This window comes from Lissotriton helveticus, chromosome 8, assembly GCF_964261635.1.
Source record: "Lissotriton helveticus chromosome 8, aLisHel1.1, whole genome shotgun sequence".
In the NCBI taxonomy this organism is placed as follows: Eukaryota; Metazoa; Chordata; class Amphibia; order Caudata; family Salamandridae; genus Lissotriton; species Lissotriton helveticus.
Window position 1 is genome coordinate 246100404 of NC_136069.1, and position 15972 is coordinate 246116375.

The window sequence follows — 15972 nt, forward strand, 5'->3', positions numbered from 1 at the left end:
AGCAACGGGGCGTTCCGGCGCTGTATAACTCTAGGGAACCCGTCCTGGCTTTCCCTGTGGGATGTTCCCTTGCTGGGAGTCCCCAAGGTGGAGCCAGGCATCCCCGGAATTGGTGGGGCCGTTGTGGAGATTAGGCAAGCTAATGCCCAGAGTTGCCGAGTGGAACCCCTGATTAGAGTAAGCACCGAAGCGAGAATTATCGAGTCCGCTGACCAAGGTCCACGACCCTGCCGCGTCGGGAATTGAACCCTGGTCCCAGGCTGACTTCTGCTCTCAGGCCTGCCGCCTCTAACCAGTGAGCCACACTACTCCTCTACCTTCCTCTTGAAACCACTCATTCTTAACAAAAAAAGAATTTGTCACAGAGCCTTTTCCGGCGCTGCCCCAAAGATATGGAACGCCCTTCGACCGGAAGTACACAGAATCTCCTCGGTGACAGTGTTCAAATTGGAAGCCAAAAGATTCCTAATAAACAAATTCTTACCCTAAGAGGGACAGGCCTCACTTGCCCTTTGGTGCTGCTCCTTACTACCATTGTATCATCATTTGTTAGGGCTCTTCTTTACTGCATACCCCCACTCGTCGCCCGGCTACACCTATTGATTGTGTTACCCTCCTGGGTACAATTGTCCTGTAATCTGCGAATACTTTTTGTGTTTTTTGTATTTTTCTTGATGTGGATATTGCATTTATGTCCTTCCTTCCATCATATTGTCAAGCACTCTGATATCCCTTGGGGTCTTGTTTGCGCTATATAAATTTTTTAAAATAAAATAAATACTTTTTTGCTAAATAGTGCCAGCATACTATGCATCCCAAGTGCAGTCCTTATTTCCAGTAAGTGCGCCGTTATTTAAAAAGATATAACTTACCAATCTACATTTTGAGGTACACATTTTTCAGCACGCTGTTTGAGCAGCTAGTTTTAGCGCCAATCTAATGACGACTGACTTTCTGTTGTTGTGGGCTTCCGTGGAATTTGAACCCGGAACAGAAAGATGCACAGCCCTCTTTCTCCCATCCTGCCCGTCGCACCTTATCAATATGGTGACATTTTAGAGTCTCGCCTCGTCTTGGTGATGACACATCCCCATGGACCATGAGACTGCTCATATGAATGAGCTAGCACAAGGGACTAGATGACTGATGAGCCGCTCCCTCCCTATTTTTTAAAACAAACAGGGAGAAAGAGTTAAAAAACACTTTCTAGACCCTTCCCTCTTCTATCCCTCCACTATTCCTTTTCAATCCAAAAAACAGACTAACATGTCCACCGCTCAAATTAATTTCATATTTCCCCCCCAATCTACATCACCACTAATCCTTAGTGAGCTACTCTGGAACCCAAGATTAGTAGTAGTTGGTAGGTTAATAACATTTTTTGGAGGTTTTCTTACACATTTGTTGTGTTAGAAAGGATTGTAGGTTTGTGCTCTTCATGTTTAGTAGAGTTTTGGGGTAGAAATAGAATGATAGGAATGAGTTTGAAAAGGGGGAGTTTGTAGTAGGAACAGAATGATTGGAATGGATCTGAAAGGGGAACGTAAGTTTTTTGTGATTAGTGGTTTTGTGTACTTGTTAGTTGGGTTGGATGGCTAAAGGAGGGGATGAACATTTGAGAAGGTTGTTTGGGAGTTCATACTAGTCAGTAAGGTTTGGGATAAGACTGGGGGAGGGATGGGAAGGAAGAAAGTTTAAAAAAAATGTTTTAATAGTAAGATGTAAAACATGTATGCATACATCTATATAAACACACTTGATGCTTGGTAAAGTAAAGATTGATGAAACCATTCTATATGAATACCCATACGTACATGGTCTGCTCTCCACATTTATCTCGTGGTGCATTTTTATGGTTTCAAATAAGTGTACTTAAGTTATATATAAATAAATATACACATGCCACTTATTGTAGTTATTATGAGAAGGAATAACCCTCTTTATATGCACCTATAGTTACACTGTTTTTTTTATCATTTGCACTTTTACTAGCAGAACACTTCAGAAATTCATTATGACTGGAAAGGCAGAGGTTGTGTTGTACAACATAAAGTCTCTTCTTGGGACTTGAAAGGGCAAACAAACAAAGATTGGCAATGCAATAGGTCTCTTAATTGCGAGATTTTGAGCTCTTGGCATGTAAATGAAAATGCCTTTTATTTGTGTTTAAAAAACCTACAACAATAAAAGGCATTGTCATTTACAATACTAATAGGTCAAGGTTTCTAAAATGCGAGACCTAGTGCATTGCAAATGTTTATTGTTTACAAGCGCCCCTTGCTACACTTTTACATTAATAGAGGCCACGCCCCTTTTTTTAGACAAGCCAGTTCTAAAGAAAGGTCCGCGGCCGCTACTAAAGTGAAAGTGCGGCATGGGGCGCTTTTATCCAAACAAACATTTGTTTGGCAAGTTGACAAACAAATGTTTTTTTTTTGTTAAAGCACCCTGTGAAAGCGCACATGGCGCACTGAATGTGCTGATTGTTGCAGGAAAGCATGTAATGCCTGCAGTAGGAGAAGCCAATAAAGAAAATAGTGCTTACAGAGTAAATAAGATGTACAGTGTAACAACTGAAGTGGAAGGGCCAGTCCTCAAGGGAGGCTAGACATGAAGAGAAGGCGATCCTAAGGAGGAACTAACAAGCCTATTAACAAATCAGAAGCCATCATTTATGAAGGACAGTGACACAAGCCAATGACAAATATGGGTGGTGGGTGGTTGGGGCTTCAAGTCCATCTCCAATCCAGCATGGCTCGTAGAGTAGCGCATGAGCAGCCCAGGCTCGACCTAAAAAGATAAAGGTGAAAGAAGTGTCTTTCGTTCGATCACAGGCAGGGTCTCTTGGAAACACTGACTGTGTCAGAAAAGTGTTTCTTCAAAGCTGTTCAAACCTTGTCTTTCGGGTTCTCAGTCACGCGGACAGCAGACCCTACATCGCTGTTATGAGATGTATAACCTTTACAGCAACCCGTCATCCAAAACACAAGGTCGTGCTGTAAGAAGCACGCACTTTGTGCCCACTCTCCAAGAAGATTAACTTTTGTTAAGTCCAACATTGGTTGAAAAAATATTTGTGTGCCCAGCAATTTAAAAAAAATCAAAATTGTGAGATAACTCTGGTGGTTAATGCACTTGCTTACTATAGCTGTGTTTTTTCTAGTCACCGTTGTTGTAGCATAGAAGGTTAATGTGTGTACAGCTAAAGTAACAGGCAGATCACAGATTTGTATTTTTTGTAAATACCGCATTCGGTTACTGCTTTTGTAACAGAGATCCTTATGGTACTTCATAAGATACAATTCTTCTAATATAGTACAGTGAGGTGTGAACCGACATCAAGGAGCTACAGGCAAACTACTAGGCATAGAAGTAGAACCTTATTCTTTTTTTTCAATCTTTTACAATTCTACGGTTGCTAAGAGGGTTTCCTTTCGGTAGTAATAAACCCTTCGTAAACAGCCCCAACCACGACATTACATCTTAAAACCTCACTTTGTGTTTGTCCAGACCAAGCTCTCTTAACATTTAATGCTACCAGGATGAATACGTGACTATTACACCCTGTAATTCTCATTGTTTTATGTAATATTCCCTGTGTGATGTAAAGTATTGTTACACCCTACATTGGGCTGAGTAGTGCTATGAAAATAATGAAATAAAATGACATGAGTAAGTGCCATTTAAATCTCTTTAGGGTTATTACTAGTACGGATACATTTGACATTCTTACAGTGCATGCACATCTTACATAAGCAGTCGAACAGAGTCAAAAACCTGCATAAAAATCATTGTTTCACATAAGCGTGAAATGATAACAAGCTGAGTGCCTTTGTTTTCGACCACTGCACTGGCATCTTCAAGTTAGACTCCAGATAGCTTCTACCTGGGTTGAGACTCCAACAGAAGGAGGGCTGTAGCCCTGTCTGTTTATACCGGAAGCAACGTTCTTGACACAAGTAATGCAAAGTAGCTCAAACTGTTGTTTGTGTTTCTTTTACACAACTTCCCAGGACAACAACAAGTTTCGCATTGGAAAATAAATATGGGGACTGGTCTGTCTTATTTTTTGTGTCCTCTGTTCTCTATTCTCTGGTCTGCCTTGTTATTGTGTTCTCTGCAAGAATGTCTGTGGGAATGACAGGGTGTCCTTGTGCACTGTAAGTTCATCACTTACTATGCTTTGAAAGTTAATACCTTTGAATATATAATGAAAAATGTTAAAATGCACTGTTTTTTCCATTCCCCTCCCATCCCCCCGCCCCCCAATTCTTTTTTTGGGTAGAGCTCCCTGACCTTGTAGTGGTCACGTTCACTCACCATGCGTGCCTCGCTACGCACCCACACAGACCAATTACACATCGAATCAGCTCAGGTCTGTACATGCACTATAACCCTTCAAAAAGAAGTGATGGTCGCATGCCCCTGCTTCTCTCCCCAGACAATACACTCTCTTTTTTGTCATAGCCTGCAGATGAAATCTAACTTTAAGCCCAGTATCCTGTTAACCACACTATGGATCAGTACTGGAGCACTGATTGCATCCACCATGCGGCGCTTATGTGTCTTGCATAAGATCAATTTTTCTTTGAAAATGCATTCCAAATCTTAACCTCTAAGGCAAAATGTAAACATCAGTCCAACAGGATAAGGATCAGGGAGAAAGCTATCATTGGTGCAGCGAGTGCGGCAGCACTGGGCCCTGCCTTCACTTCAGTCATTACTGCTTTTTACTATCTAACTAGTGGCAGAAGGTAACATTCCTTACTTGCATCTGGGAGCTTGCCAATGGTGGGAATCACAAATCTGTCCAGAAAGGAGATCCTTGACACAATCTAGCCATTCATTTGCCACTATCTAAACCTGCCATGACAATTATTGGGCACAAATAAGAAAATCTTTTAGGATAAGGTGATGCAGAAGGTATACATATCAAAATAACATGCATTGTAATTTTACATGTGAGCACTTTATCATATATCAGGGTATTTAATAAACATCCTTCAAAATTCATTAGCGTAATAAAAAACATTTAAGCCAATGTGGTATGATGTTATAGGTAACCAGAAAGAATAATTACATAATGACCTTTTATAAGACAGTATGAATGTCAACATTATTCAATTACACGGGAAAAGTGCAATGGCCGACAGTGGAATTGTTCAGGGTCTGGAAGACATTAGAGTGTGGGTGAGACATTAAGATGTCAGTGCAGCTGCCTGATTCCAGAGATTTCCAGTTGGAGGAAAATGGAAGTACTTTATTTCAGAGCAGAGCTACTGGGATGGGCTCAGAGGTGAAGTGAAAGCCAGTTAGCGAATTACACCGCCGAGACCTTTCTTTGTTTTCTTTTTTGAAACTGCAAAACAGAATATTAAATACTAAATCAGTGCCAAGTCTTGTGCATTGCACAAAGAATTATTTCAAGATGTAGGTTTGAGATTTTCATCATCTTGCCATAAGTGACCAACTACTTCTGTTTTATTTACAGGTCATTTACATTTAGCAGATCTTTCAAGAGCAGCATGTGCCATTTAGAACATGCTGGTAAATCGGTGGTAATTGCCTATCATGGTGAAATAAATCTTTTGCAAACCATTACCACTGCATGTAACTATTCTCAGAACAATGAAAGGGGGTGTTGTAGTACAGGGGTAAATTCATAAATCATTCATACCACAATGACATATTTAATTTCCACCCTATAATTGGCAGAGTCCTATAAAATAAAAGGAGCTATGAATAGTATGGTCGTATGGCCATAAAGAAAACTTCAGGTGGTAGTTGCTCTGGGACTTTATTTTGAGACTACCTCTGAGTGGAATCAGGTTGGACTGAATATGCATCCACTGGGTTAATGAACAGCAAGGAAGCAAGAACACATTTCTCTTGATAATGAACTTTCCACTGTTTTGTGGATATTTGAACTTATGTGAATAGTGATGACAGTTTATTTCTGTATGTTGTCGTTTGTATAGTTGCCCTATCATTGTCAGGAGATCTGTAATGATGATGGAATAGATTAGATAAGCAGACAGGTTCATGTAATTAATTGCCTAACGTATTGTTGTTTGATTCAAGCTACAATCCAGTGGAAATTAATTATTTCATTGTGGTATGAATGTTGGACTATCAATCAATCAATGAGCATTTGTAGAGCCTGGCACTTTCACCACTGCGGGTATCTGGGTGTGAGGTTTCTGTTGAAAAGCCAGGTCTTGAGGGCTTTGAATTTACCCCTGCGGTATACCACCCCCTTTCTTTGTAATGAGAATTTCACTGCCCAGGTAACATAGGGGTCGGCAAACCCGTTTTGTGTCCTTTGGTATGTAACTATTCGCAATCAAGATGAGAAATGACCAGTATTAATAAGGTATATTCAGCATTATCCGTGCGTGCTTGCTGCCATAAAATATTACTGATAGTTACTTTAAGGTCTCAGTGTATTACTAGCAATGTTCGAACTCAGCAGATGGTTAAAAAGTCGCCTGTAATCTAATTACTCGACATTTTTATTATTCTGCCAGGTTCTAAATTGGTCCTATTATCGGGAAGTAGAAATACTTGTATCTGGCTGTTGTACATGAATTTAAAACATGTTTTAGCCAATTATACGTCAAAGAAAGCAAATGTATCCTTAATAGTTGCCCATGTTTGTCTCAGATATTTGGGCAGCTGTTAGAAGAACCAATGTTTAATGTATTTTGAAACAAATGTGCAGATTAAACCCAAAATTAAAGCAGAATCAATCCAACGTCAACATTTTTCTACGAAAGTGGTTCTTGTTCCTGAATAACCGTCGTATTTCCTGGATGTGTCTAGGACGTAACAGTTATCTTGGTGGGAACTATGTAAATTGTTAACTGTAGTGTGTAGAAAATAGTTTTTTCAAGATTATAAACCCCAATATAGACATTTAATATACAAAATATACTTAATGGGCAATGCATGTGCTATGGTCTTGTATTGCTGCCTTGGTATTCTGTTGAGATTGATGACATTTTTATTTTGGGGAGTTTTATATAGTGCGCACTAGACCTGAAGTTATCAAAGAGCTTTACATGAGCACCAGTTGCGTTACAGACGGGCACATTCTTTTTTTTCTTAGGCACAGGGAGATTGAGTGATTTGCCCAGAGTTACAGGAAGTTGAACATCCCTGCCAAGACTCAAACCTGGTTCCCCAGCTTCGGGGTCAACCGCCCAAGCCATTAGGCCACATTGTCTTCAGCTGTGTGGTTCTATCTAGATACATATTAATGTTCACTTCTACGAAGAAGAATGGTCTCCAGTACAAAAGGTGGCATGGAATAGAATGGTTATACACTATTTTCTGTGTCAACATCTTATTGTTATCTTGGACCAAGTGACTGAGCAGGGGTGTGTCCCTGCCATGTGGTTACAATATTTTGTTAACGGGACCTACATTTATTAAGGATAGCATCTGCGCATAAAAGAGAGAGTTAGTTCCACCATGAGTCAGTGGACAGTGGTAACCACTCAGAACATCTAAAAGAAACTTCCTTGGCATGTCCAGCATGCCCAATCACTGAAGCAATTCAGGTTAAGACTGAAGGTCCTTCTGTTCTAACCACATTCTTAACTCCCCTCCATCATCATCTATTGATCATATCACAATTTTCCTATGCTGTACTTTTTGTTGGCTTCCTTATGCGCTTGTATTTATATAATAAGTGATTGTGTCAGACAATGTAACCAAACTTGTCAACTGTTAGGCCAATTTTTCAGCATTGCCATATATGGCTTCCATCCTGCATCACATTCAGATCAGTGTGGCACATACATTGTACCGGCACCACAATGTGATCTGCCATACGTATTCAGTGCCTAGGAGCAATTCAGTTCTCCAGTGCGCACATTACAAGCAAAGTAAAACTAAATAATCAAAAGTACGGATTTCCAAAAAATAAAGAAAGGCTATCTAGTCTCTTAATATCTGTATGCATGACAAATTTACATGTGAGCTTGCATGGCACTAAGCTTTGTGATCAATTGGCAAAATGGAGGTCCTCAGTTGCAAACTGGGGAGAGCGAACAATGCTTAAATGTTTCAAGACCACAGAACAACAGTCGAGAAATTAAAACAATAAGCAGCTGACAAGGATCTTGGCAAGCAGATGAATTACATCCCAGTATTCTGAAGGAAGTCGCAGAGGAAACACTGGAGAAAACATTTAGAGGATTTTTTGATTACTTACTAAAGACCGGAAGATGTCCCAGAAGATTAGAATTGACCAATGAACATCCTACCGGGCCTATATTTGTTCTTTCCATAAGAGAGATTCTTTAACTCTCACAGGCTTTTATATAAAACACTACGTTCTTTCCTTACTTTTCTCTAATTCCTACATTTATTCCGATCTGTCCTTCTTAGCACTACATAGTCCAACAAGATCTGTTGCTGGTGTTTGCAGCCAATAGCACGTTTAAATGAGTGCTTCGCCAACTGATCTGCACCCTTATGTATTTCTTCAAGAAGCTTGTTTTTATTGCAACAGTTTTAAACATAATTTGCTCCTTCTAGGTCTGGCTGCAGACAGCTTTAGATTTTGAAAGGCCTAAAGTTATCAGTTCTTCAAAAAGGTACAGTTACACCCTTATGCCGTTTCCTTTTATGTTTCCCATTGTTTTGATGGGCTACCCATCAATGCCATAGTATTTTGAGGGTGTACCATTGTCTCATTTAGTTTCTAGTGAGGTTTTTTTGATAGGGCCATCTAGTAGTCTTTTTGCGAGCCTGCAGATGTAACCTTCTGGTTTACCGCATTTATTTCTTTAGAAAATGCTTTTTGTATGGATGTCTTTTGCTCTCACTAAGGCACTGTTCTATTCTCTCACCACTCTTGCTTGTTCATTTGTTGGAATGGCATAATAAATAACTAGATCTACAGTTTTTGTTTGTTCACATAATAAAGATGAACTCGCATTCAGGCTTTCATGCTAAGCCCTCAAAAATACTGATCCTTTGTCAAAAGTATCTGTTATGCAATATTTTGCTGTGCATGCCTTTTAGGTTTACCATTTCCAAAGCAAACTTGAACGTATGATTCATGCTCCTAAAACTGCTCGGTGAAGATATGGCTTACCTCTGCTAATGCAGTCTATTCAGCATAGAGACACTACTCGCAGCTTCCTTATCACCCTATCCCAGTAATGTCCCTTTATGGTATTTTGTTTCTGCAACCTCTCGGGCATTTCACGCAAAATTGCCAAACTTTATTTGCTATTCTCTAGTGACTCTTGTTTTACTATGTAACATTGTGTGGCTAATGTTTAATTTTGTAACTTGCAACTTGCTGTTCCTTATGTAAAGTGCTCTGATAACTCCGGGTGTAGCCAGCGCTATATAAAACTCTTCAAATAAATAAATAAATAAATACTATCAAACCCTTCCCCTGACAAAAAGCCACGCCTGTTGGAACCACCAATACTTGTTAATTGAGTGAAGAGAGAACCCTTTGGCAAGTTTTTTTTATCGCTTTACTTATCATTTGTATTCATTGCTAAAAAGTTTAATTAACAATATAAATATATTATAAAATCAACAACTTTGAACATATTAGAACTAGATATACTCAATAAAATTCACAATACAAACTGGTGCAAATTGAACTTCGAAATAAATGTTCACAATTGAGTCTCTAGGACTCTGGCTGCTCATGCCACTAGTACATTGTAACAAAGCACAGAGTAGAAATAACACCCATCACAGCTTACAAGATATGCACAACACATTTACAAATCTTGGCACAGCAGAGGATCTGTTCTACTATGTACCTACTATTTTAGGCAAAAGCCCACAAGTAGAAATGTTAACAATGTGCCAGATGTACTAAAAATAAGGCAAAAATCAGTAGGTTCAAAGTGCACAGTGACTGATTTGCGAGCAGTTCTGCATATTGTAATAGCAGCTGCTGTACTGTTCCTTCACATTACACAGTGACCATTCGCAGGAGTTAGCAGACCCTCTTGCACTATGAACCTAAATGAGGCAGACGGCTATTGGTGACCCCCCTGGTATTTGTAGCAAATGCAGAGGTGGTGGCCTAGAAGGGAAAGCAGAAAACCCCCTCCCAAACATCTGTGTTCCCAAATGGAAATGTTTACTTTTTTAAACCAGCCCTTGTCCCATGAACAGATGTGACGTGGAAAAATACATTTTCTGTTTGGGAAGACATGGGGCAGAGGGTGAGCATGCATTCATCCATTGGACCACTGCCTGCTCCCTCAAGGCCTCCCAACACAGTTCACAAAAGAGAAGCATTCCAATAGAGAGAGCATCCCCTCTGCAAATCAGATAATGCTGTCATTTAGGTTTTGGTGTTTGATCAAAGGTTTGCGACCACAATTGTTGTTGCCAAGTATTAATACATTTAATTGTGACTCACAATTAATAGGGGATGTCCCTTTCATGAACCCGCCAGTTGCAGTTTGCAATGAGTCGCCAAACCCTTCGGAACGCTTTTCTTAATCGCAATGTGATTTTTTAAGTGCATCATAAATAAACTCTTTTGCACTCGCAAATGCTGTGATTTTAGAAATGGCAGGGTTTGTGCTGGAAAAGAGTTTGGTACATCAGGAACAATAGTCGGAGAGAAAGTTAAATAAAGAAAAGACTCTCCAAAAGACTGGAAGTAAAATCTAATAGATTATTGTTATTAGCGCATTGTGTCCTTCATTTCTTATAGCGATAACCGCACTTAAAATGATTCCCACCCTTTAAAAGCCATGTTGTAATAGCTGCTAACTGGGCAACAGTCACTGGAATCCATCCTATGCGCTATGGCCTTAATAGTTTTCTTATAGTTGTTTACAGGGTAAACCCCAAAGCGGTTAGAAAGGGGATTGTGGTGCAGCTTGTTTTACTTGGGGAAAATTACCTAATTAGTATAATTTTCAGGTGTGTGAGTATGGAGTGGTATCCCACACCTGAGGGAAGGTACTTTTAAGCTACTGTTGGAATCTTTATTTGTAATTGTCTCTTTTAAACCTGTATGTTTTCCTACACGGACGTTACCTTTTAATTGAGTCAAAACCTTCCATACAGAAGGATGGTGTGGAGAGGATTGGACCGCCTGTCTCCACAAAAGTGTGGTGGGTTTCTTCGGGAAGAGTCCTGCCTGGCATTGTATACTTTCCAATATGTCCCTGATAGTAAATTGTGAAGTTCTTTCACGTTACCAAATTGGCACAGAGGTACTGAAAACAAAATGTACTTGGATTATATTAGCAGTTATGTTATTATCTTTGTTGTGTTACAAGCAAGTTTGTGAAACTATTGAACTGCAGACAGTGGCCTGCTGAAGGAACAACATTCCTGATAATAAAGCAGAAGCAGGGAGACGGCCTTTCATTAAACTCTGATGTCCTTTTCTTCCCCCGTCCATCCTCGCAATGACTTAGCTGGTTAATGACCAGGCCACTGCCTCTACCTACCTTATTACAATAATGTGTGTATTCTTGAAGTGACACGAGCTTGGTATCTGTAAGTATTTTCTGCCACTTTCATAGGCTCAATGATACAGGGAAAAACACATTCGTAAGGAGAGTGGTGAGAGGGTGAAGGCTGGTTTGTCGCCTCTTCTGCCCTCCATACCCTGGTGGATGCAGTGGAATGGCAGATATTGCTAACATTCCGCCGTCTCTCTTGCCTCCAGCTGTTCCACACAACACAATTCTCTGCAGTGCACCGCACCTGTGCTGTGTGACTGAGCCATTGCTGGGCATAGAGCAGACACACTAGCCTGTGGTAGTGAGAGCAGCACCATCGGGGAAGATGGAGGAGGAAAGGCCAGAAAGAGTTGGGGAGGGCAGCAGGGAGTAAGGTATCTTCTTTGGGGTACCCGAGGAAGATGGCAGGACACTTGATACTTTTTATGCATCTCAGGGGTAGAAAGTGACAAGAGGACATGACTCCTGGAGTTTTAATGGATTTCAAAGGGGGTTAGGGAAGACCTGAGAGAAATGGGTGAGAGTGAAAGGAAAAGAGGTCTCTTTGTATGTTTAGTGGGTCCTGTGATTGGTGCCAGGAGACTGTAGTTACGTAGGGAAAGCCATAGCTTTGTGGGTTCCTCGTTGCTCCTGGACACCTCAACTGCTGATCTATGGATTCAGCTCGGGCTGGGAACAGTCCAAACACATGGATTGATGTTCACAGCATTAGAATGGGTGGGTATGTGAACGCTGTAGGTTTTCAGCGGGTAGTCGTCTGGTATAATTACTCCGGGCGTGAAGATTTCCCCTGCCACGAGCCCAGGTTGATACTTCAACTTATACGGACAATTGATGACCCTTAGCAACATAAGGAGAGTCTACACGGGAATTCCGTGAGTTTGTATGTGTATTTAGTCTATCTCCACAGTGTGGTTACGCCTTAGTGTGCGTATACCACCGTGGGGTAGCCTATGGTCCTGATGAATGCTGAGCGCAATTAGGTCATTATAGCAGAAACATGTCGTCCACGATTACTTATATAGGGCACTCTGTTTCAAATTCACTCAACCAGTAGTTGTCCATTTGCACTTTGTTTTTATTGAAGGTCAGCTATCCCTTTATTAAAATAAGTATAGGGAATAGCTGTTTCTTCTTTTAATTCACTGATTCACAATATGGGCACTAATTCACAAGCCCCAAAAAACGAACCCAATGATGAAGCTAGTCACCGACTTTGTTGGTGCATGAGGGTTCTTTTCTGATCCACAGCTTCTTTCACTAACTTCTCCCGTCTTGTTTCATCTTTTTTGACGTGGGTTATAAGGTAATTAACTTTCACCCGGTATCTACTACACTTGGTTTTGTCACTCTTCTGTTGTTTGATTAAAAAAATGGGTATCAAGAAAGCCATGGTCTCTTTGTCTATGATGTCACTCATAACCCCTTGGTGAAAAACAACACTCTTATTTGTACCTGCCAGTCTAAATTCTATTTATGACGGTAAAGCACTGCTCCAGATTCATCTGACTGGCCTTTAAAGGGCTGTGTGCAGTGGAGAATTACATTTGAAACATACAGCGTTCTTGGGCACTTGATGGTTCCATCAGACTTTTGGATTAAATCCATGTTTTTTTTAGGTTCGTCTTGCATCTCCAACTAAAAGAAAACATGAAGTATGCTACTTTGTCCATACTTTGAGTATGCCTTATTGTCTGCACCAAGTACTGGTTGGTTGGTACTTTGTTGGCATTATGTTAATATCTCCATCTAAGTAAAAGACAAAATCAAGTATGTTACTTTGTTCATAAGTTAAGCCTTTGATAACTATCTTGTGTCACTTTAGATGTCAACAAAGGTATTGAGAGCGGAAAGTGCCTGTTGTGGGAGCAGCATAATTGGGAAGGGTGGAAGAGTTAAGGCCCTAGGTAGTTGAGGGTGGGAGGTCAAGATGCACGGATATGTATATGTATGGGATGGCAGGACGCCATGTGTTTTTAATGGATATCGAGAGAATAAGGTGTCTTAAGAAAACCCTGAGAGAAGTGGTGAATTTTGACATTCCTCCAGGAATCTTGTTTGTTTAGCTGCTGTGTGGCTTCAGTGATGGATACCAGGGCACAGCATTTATTGAGGTGGAACAATACAGCAACTTTACATTGTAAAACTTTATTGGACAGAGATGCAACACTTTCACTTGAATGAGCGTCCTACACAAGAAAATACACGTTCTAATGTATCTCCTGGAAAATGCTCATTGTAACGCACTCAAAATAATAATAATAATAATAATACTGCTATTTGTATAGCGCGAACAGCTACCTCGCAAGGAGGTGTCCCGGCGCTAGCTGAGCATTTTTCGGCAGACACGAAAGGAGGGAGAGTGCTTAGGTTTTCTGGATAAAGAGCCAGGTCTTTAGTAACTTCTTAAAGCTAGATTCTGTCGTGGCAGATTGAATGGGGGCCGGCAGGGCGTTCCAGAGTATCGCCGTGCCAACAGAAAAGGACCTGCCACCAAGTCTGGCTTTCCTGGCTCGTGGGACGAGTATCTGAAGTAGGGAGTTGGATCGTAGGCATCTCTCCTGATGATATCGGGGGGAGTCTGAGTTTTAAGTAATTGGGACAGGACCCCTTTAGTGCTCTAAACGCCAGAGTTAGAGCTTTGAATTTTATTCTGCTAGCCACAGGGAGCCAATGCAGTGCGTGCAGATGCGGAGAGACATGCTGTCTGAAAGGGATGTGTTTTATCAGTCTCGCAGCCGCATTCTGCACGATCTGCAGGCGTTGCACCAAATATTTAGGTAAGCCAAGGTAGAGGCCGTTCGCGTAGTCCAATCTGGATGTAACTGTTGCATGGACTACCATTTTGCGACAGTCTTCTGGCAAAAGAGAGAGAAACTTACGGAGGTTCCTGAGTTTGTAAAGGCACCCAGTTGTGACCTGCTGTATATGTGAAGAAAAGGAGAGACTCTCGTCCCATCTTACTCCCAAATTCTTCGCATTGGTACTAGGTAGATGAGGTGGACCCATTTCAGGAGGCCACCACAGGTCTGAGGGGGGGTGAGTGTGTTTGCCAAAGAAGACGACCTCTGTTTTGCCTGCATTCAATTTTAGTTTGTTGGCATTCATCCAGCTGGCCACATCTCGGAGACAGCCCCTCATTTTACTAAAAGCTGCTTCCGACACCTCAGAAAAGGGGAAGACTAATTGCGTATCGTCTGCATACGAAATCGCCTTAACCCCCCATTTTGCAATCAGGGTAAAAAGTGGGGCTAAATAAACATTAAAAAGCAAGGGGCTGAGTGCCGACCCTTGGGGGACGCCACACCAGAGGCGTTTTGGTTTAGAAGAGAAAGTGCCCAAGGCTACTTTCTGGGAACGATCTGTAAGATAGGAATGGAGCCAGCTCAATGCCTTGTCTTCCAAACCTATGTCCTTCAGTTGCAGCAGCAGTCTGCCGTGATCCACCGTATCGAATGCGGCTGATAGATCCAGGAGCACCAGCATAGCTGATGCCCCTGAATCTAAGGACCATCTAATCGACTCAGCCACCTCGATGAGGGCAGTCTCAGTACTGAAACCTGATCTAAAACCTGACTGAGTTTCATGCAGAATCTCTTTTTCCTCAATAAATCTATTCAGTTGTCGTTGTATCAATTTTTCGAGCATTTTGCCCGGGGCTGCTAGGAGGGAGATTGGACGGAGATTACTTAGATCGTCCGGGGCGCCATTGGGCTTCTTTTTCAGAGGGAGGAGTGTGGCGTGTTTCCAGCACTCAGGGAATATACCTGTTGTAATGGACGTATTCCAGATGTGTAAGAGTGGTAAAACAATAGAGTCCGACATCATTTTCCAGAGCTTAGGCGGGCAGGGGTCATCAGGGGCCCCTGATATACATTTTTGTATTTCCTTCAAGGCCTCGGGAAGGGAAATAGGATGGAATTGAGCTAAGGGAGGAGAGGGCAACACATTATCACCCATGTCCGTCATTACTGTGGGCTCGAGACTGGTGAAGGCATCATAGACTTTCACAATTTTTTTTTCAAAAAAGTCCGAGATGTCCTCGCAGAGTCTCTCCGACGGAGTGACTTCAGTCTCAATAGCCCTGGGTTTAAAAAAAGATTGAACAATCTTAAAAACTTCTTTGCTTGATTGCTCCGCTTTCTGAATGGAAGCCACAATGAATAGTTTTTTTGCTTTTTTTATTGATTGATGGAGACCACGAAGGGCTTCTTTGTATCAAATTTTTGCAGAGTCACAATAGTTTTCCCGCCATAGTCGTTCTAGCCTTTTGCAGTTGCTTTTTTCAGCCATCAGCTCAGTAGAGAACCATGGGGCGGAGGGGGATTCTCTGCGTGATGTGGCGACTTTTGCAGGAGCAATAATATCCACCGTGTTTCCTATCCAGCGGTTCAGCACCACCGCATCCATGTTCACGTCTGTGGTCAGAGCTGGAGGGGCCGCTGCAAGAGCAGGGCAAAGGGTATCTGCTGATATATTATCCCATTTTCTACGTACAAAT

General features: G+C 41.4%; 1 protein-coding gene across 1 annotated transcript in view; it reads left to right on the forward strand.

The window, feature by feature from the left end:
- Nucleotides 1-15972, forward strand: part of ARHGAP42 (Rho GTPase activating protein 42) — an 840311-nt gene that overhangs the window by 71463 nt on the left and 752876 nt on the right. The gene's annotated exons all lie outside the window — the stretch shown is intronic.